General features: G+C 37.7%; 1 pseudogene; it reads left to right on the plus strand.

The window, feature by feature from the left end:
* The first annotated feature begins 792 nt into the window (after positions 1-792).
* LOC103011048 (chromobox protein homolog 3-like) lies at positions 793-1326 on the plus strand (annotated as a pseudogene).
* The last annotated feature ends 4757 nt before the right edge of the window (positions 1327-6083 follow it).

Consider the following 6083-nt stretch of genomic DNA (forward strand, 5'->3'; position numbering starts at 1 on the left):
TGGTGATGTGCTGGAAAGACCAGCTCCAGACTGCAGTTAGCTTGTGATGAGACACAGTCTAGAAATGCCTGCTTATAAATATGTTTTATGTAGCCTCGGGGGTTCACTTACCTTTATTACTTCCCTGCTAGCAGTCCCTTGATAAAACCAGGTCAAAGACAGAGAGAATAAATTCCCTGGGCTACCCGCAGTACAGCTCTGTCGGGAAATGTTCACCAAGTATACCCTGATGAGAAAAGGAGAGTAGCTGTGTGTCAAATGTAGATAATTCCTCAGTCTTTTGTCCAATCCATGGTGAGCCTTATGCACTTCTGACTTCTTTCCTGCTTGAGTCAAAAAGATGACCAGGGGAGGGTGAGGCCTGTGGAGCGAGAGCCAAGGAAGAAGGCTTGTGAAAGTGAGGGTCAAAGGTAAGGAGGAGTTGGGAGAGCTCTCATGCACAAAGATGTGCCTTTATTACTGTCCTCCACACATGAGGGATATCTGTCCTGTGAGACTTCCACTCTGCTCTTCTGCCCCTGTGGAGAGACTCAATGACTGATGCTGTCTGCACCAAGGGGATGCTTCGGCAGGACGGGGGTTGCTGGGGCCTGAGGCAGAGATGTTGGTGAGACCCACGGGAGCCCTCCTGCCCGGCTCGGCCAGGACGTTGGGATTGTACCTGCAGCCTGAAACATGAAGATTAAAGGGAACTCGAGCTTGAGGCATGCAGGGCCGGAGATGAAGCATACCTCGGGGCAGCTCGAAGGCAAGGAATAATGCCTCTTCAAGGTTGCAATAAAAACGGCCTCCAATAAAACTGCATTGCAAAACATGGGAAAGAAACAGGATGGAAAGAGTAAAAAGTCAGAGAGGAAGAGCCTGAAGAATTGGTGGTGGAAAAAGACAGAACTGATGTGTGGTGAAAGTGAGGGGGTGGTTATTTCCTCAGGTGGAAGGGAATACAGATGCTGACAATACTAGGAACCTGAAGAAAACTTCTACTGCCCGGGGGTAATTGAAACGTTTGTTAATTCTCCAACAGCTGGTACAGAAAAAGGTGGTACAAAAAGAAAATCTTTATCTGGCAGCGAATCTGATGATAGTGAATCAAAGAAGAGAGATGCTGCCGGGCAGAGCAAGAGGCTTTGTCGGAGGTCTGACCCTGCATGAATAACTGGTGCCACAGACAGCAGTGGAGAATCGGTGTTTCTCACGAACTGGGAAGATTCCGATGAGGCGGACTTGGTGCTGGCCAAAGAGGCAAAAATGAAGTGTCCTCAAATTGCAGTGCTTTTTATTCAGAGACTAACTTGGCATTCTTGTCCAGAAAACAAAGCTCAATAATTGTTTGCATTGCCATATATATAATTACATATATATACACATACACAGATACACATAAGCTGATGCATATAAGCTCTGGGTCTTGGTTTTTTTGGTTTATTAGTGTGAAGAAATAACTAGATTCTAATGAAAATAAAGTTTCATATGTTGTTTTTTTTTTTTAAAGAAATTCACATTCTTTTATTTATTTATTTATTTATTTATTTATTTATTTATTTATGACTGTGTTGAGTCTTCGCTTCTGTGCGAGGGCTTTCTCCAGTTGCGGCAAGTGGGGACCATTCTTCATCGCGGTGCGCGGGCCTCTCACTATCGCGGCCTCTCCTGCTGCGGAGCACAGGCTCCAGACGCGCAGGCTCAGTAATTGTGGCTCACGGGCCCAGTTGCTCCGCGGCATGTGGGATCTTCCCAGACCAGGGCTCGAACCCGTGTCCCCTGCATTGGCAGGCAGATTCTCAACCACTGCGCCACCAGGGAAGCCCCCATATGTTCATTTTGAAGGAGTGTTAGGGTTTTTTTTTTGTCTATAGCACTGGTTACATTGAACAAATAAATAAAGCTTTCTTAGTTGCTTCCTTTATCAGAAAAGAACATTTGATACCATGATATATTATTTTCTCTGCATTAGGGAACAGATTTTCTAAATGTTGGAGGAAATCTCCACAGTCATTACGCAATCAGATTATGTGTTTAACTCATATATGCTTAAAGACCATTCTGGGTTTTTTGTTTATGAGGGGGTTTTTTGTGTGTATACATAAAACACATATGTAAATGATTTTCTTTTCCTTCTTCTTCTTTTTATTTTTTAAAAACACTTGCCGAAACAAAAATGCCAATTCATAACCAGGGATAAGCCCATGTTTCTGGGATGCCATCACTCTGAGCAGCCTAAGAAATAAATGCGTTCAAGTTAAATGGAAAATTTTCCTGAAGGCTTAACCTTTCAAATTAGGTAGATGATTCCATAATTAATTGGAAAATTTAAATATAATGTAAGTAACTTAAATTGGACAATAAAAGCAGCTGTATCTGAATCCATATCTATAACTACAGTCATATAAATGGAAGTTTATTTGCAAAAACTCCTGACAGGAAAAATTTTATCACTACCAAGAATCTCCTCACCCAGATGAGAAAACTAGAAAAATCCTGCTGTGTTTCAATTAGCCAAGCAAGACTTAGTTAAATGGACATTTAAAGGTTTCTTCTAGTGAACCTCTTCTTTACTAGAAGTTGAAATCCCTGTGCTGTACTGACTAAGAGGACAACGTCTAAGACTTTGCTCATGGAAGCCTAACCAGTGGTTAGAGATGTTGTCAATCTAGGACCTGCCAGAATAAATTTTAAATAAATAGTAGATTAACTTAAATAAATAAAACTATTTCAATAAATAGTTTAGATTAACTTCTGTAATCTAAACTATTGATCTATATGTTTTTTCTTTACCCCCAACTGATTCCTTACATACAGGCTCAATCTTTTCAGTATCTGGGTTACTGGTTCAGCAGAAGCATAGAAAAGCAATAAATTTGTAGTAATCAGAATGTTATCCAACTGTATATTGTTTACTTTATTGTAAACACTGGTGAACAATGGTCCATAGTTTTATATTAAAAAATAAAATAAAATGGATATGCAAACTTCCACTTTTGCAAACTATCAGTAGCTACAACATTTTAGCTAATTTTTTTCTTTGTAATTATTTAAAGAGTTGTGTTTCATAACGCTTGAAAATGTGTTTCTTCAAATGTCCCTGGGACACACGGTAATCCTTTTGCTATGTGAATAATCTCACGTAATCTATCAGATTGAAAATTTATCTTCAAGTACTTATCTTAAGTATTCTCTCCTCCCTGACCCAGATTTCCCTAGAATTTTGAGGAGGACCTCTGGTCACTCCATCATAGCTCTTCAGCCTTCCTTCTGGAGTTTACCCTCAGCCTCTACACCTCCTCAAATGATCATCAGGCTTTAGAGGCTACCATCACTGGGTACGAACCGTGGGAATCGGAATCCAATTCCTATTGCCTGCTTAGGGTCAGGGGTGGCAAGTGGAACAGGGAGTAAGGAGAGCCCTCTATGTAGGAACAAAGTTTTAGGTATTACAGGCAAGAATTATATATGCTTTTTTCCTTAGAAACATTGTCATACACATGGATTAAATTCTAGAATGAGATGATGATTGTGTTTAACCATTTATTTGTGGTTAAATAAGTTTTAGTGGCTCATTTAGGCACTGAAATTCTTTGAAAGCTGGTATATATGTGCATAGATATGTTATAATCTATTATGTATTTATATATTATATTTCTATATAAATTTTTAAACCATTTATATAATCTGAACCTTGATTAAGCAGAACATATTCCCCAATTATGCTTGATAACAGAATTTGCCACATTTAAAATTGAAAGAATGAAATGATGTAGGAGTTATATGTTCATAGATATGTTTTTTTTAAAATCATGTCACCATAGTATAAAATCTGGTCATTGATATGAATTATCTCATTTTGCAAACTGTCCCTAGCATTTAGCTGAACAATAGCTGACCCTCTACCAGACTATTACAGAATCATTCAATTTTGTATGGGCAATAGTTGTTTCATAAATAATTGAAGTCCTTTCATTATTTTAAAAATGTTTCTGTACCCCAAGTGAATTCCACACATCTGTGAAAAATTAGTGAAATTCTGAATGTGCTGTTGATTAAAATATGTTTTTAAGACACTCTCAGAATTTGAACAATGATCATGGTACATATCAGCATTCAAAAATGAGATATCCATAATTACTTTGAGGAGGAAATCTTTTTAAAGTCTGCAATAAAAGCACTTAGGAACTCTGGAATGAAACCTGGGCAATTTAGGTCTTGAGAATCAATTTTAGAATACATTTAAAATGCCATTTTCAACATTTATACCCTAAAATTTATTTTTCATCAACAGTTTACTAACGTATGTTTGTCAATAGATCATTGTTCTTTTTTTTTTTGAAGTATAGTTGATTTACAATGTTGTGTTAGTTTCAGGTGTACAGCAAAGCGAATCAGTTATACATATGTGTGTGTATATATATATTCCTTTTCATATTCTTTTTCATTATAAGTTATTACGAGATATTGAATACAGTTCCTTGAGCTATACAGTAGGACCTTGTTGTTCACCTATTTCATATATAGTGGTTTGTATCTGCTAATCCCAAACTACTAATTTATCCCTCCCCCACCCCCTTTCCCCTTTGGTAACCATAAGTTTGTTTTCTATGTCTATGAGTCTGTTTCTGTTTTGTAAATAAGATCATCTGTATCATATTTTAGATTCCACATAGAAGTGATATCATAAGATATTTGTCTTTGTCTGACTTACTTCACTTAGTATGATCATCTCTAGGTCCATCCATGTTGTTGCAATGGCATTATTTCATTCTTTTTTATGGCTGAGTAGTATTCCATTGTGTGTGTGTGTGTGTGTGTGTGTGTGTGTGTGTATACATACACACCACATCTTCTTTATCCATTCATCTGTTGATGGACATTTAGGTTGCTTCCATGTCTTGGCTATTGTAAGTAGTGCTGCTATGAACATTGGGGTGCATGTATCTTTTTGAATTAGAGCTTTCTCTGGATATATGCCCAGGAGTGGGATTGCTGGATCATATGGTAACTCTACTTTTAGTTTTTTAAGGAACCTCCATACTGTTTTCCATAGTGGCTGCACCAATTTACATTCCCACCAACAGTATATGAGGGTTCCCTTTTCTCCACACCCTCTCCAGCATTTATTTTTTGTGGACTTATTAATGATCGCCATTCTGACCAGTTGAGGTGATACCTCATTGTAGTTTTGATTTGCATTTCCCTAATAATTAGAGATGTTGAGCATCTTTTCATGTGCCTATTGGCCATCTGTATGTCTTCTTTGGAGAAATGTCTATTTAAGGGTTCTGCCCATTTTCTGATTGGGTTTTTGTTGTTGTTGTTATTGAGTTGTATGAGCTGTTTGTATAGTTTGGAAATTAAGCCTTGTGGGTCGCATCATTTGCAAATATTTTCTCCCAGTCCATAGGCTGTCTTTTCGTTTTGTTTATGGTTTCCTTTGCTGTGCAAAAGCTTGTAAGTTTGATTAGGTCCCATTTGTTTATTTTTATTTCTATTGCCTTGGGAGACTGATCTAAGAAAACATTGCTATGATTTATGTCAGAGATGTTCTGCCTATGTTCTCTTCTAGGAGTTTTATGGTGTCCTGTCTGATATTTAAGTCTTTAAGGCATTTTGAGTTTATTTTTGTGTATGGTGTGAGAAAGTGTTTTAACTTCATTGATTTACATGAGGCTGTCCAGTGTTCCCAACATCGCTTGCTGAAGACACTGCCTTTTCTCCATTGTATATTCTTGACTCTTTTGTCAAAGATTAATTGACTGTAGGTGTGTGGGTTTACTTCTGGGCTCTCTATTGTTTCACTGATACGTATGTCTGTTTTTGTGCCAATACCCCGCTGTTTTGATTACTGTAGCTTTGTAGTATTGTCTGAAGTCTGGGAGGGTTATGCCTCCAGCTTTGTTCTTTTTCCCCAGGATTGCTTTGGCAATTATGGATCTTTTGTGATTCCATATAAATTTTAGGATAATTTGTTCTAGTTCTGTGAAAAACGTCATGGGAATTTGATTTACAGGTTGCATTAAACCTGTAGATTGCTTTGAGTAGTATGGCCATTTTAACAATATTAATTCTTCCAATCCAAGAGCATGGGATAT

Source organism: Balaenoptera acutorostrata, chromosome 7, assembly GCF_949987535.1.
Source record: "Balaenoptera acutorostrata chromosome 7, mBalAcu1.1, whole genome shotgun sequence".
Taxonomy (NCBI): Eukaryota; Metazoa; Chordata; class Mammalia; order Artiodactyla; family Balaenopteridae; genus Balaenoptera; species Balaenoptera acutorostrata.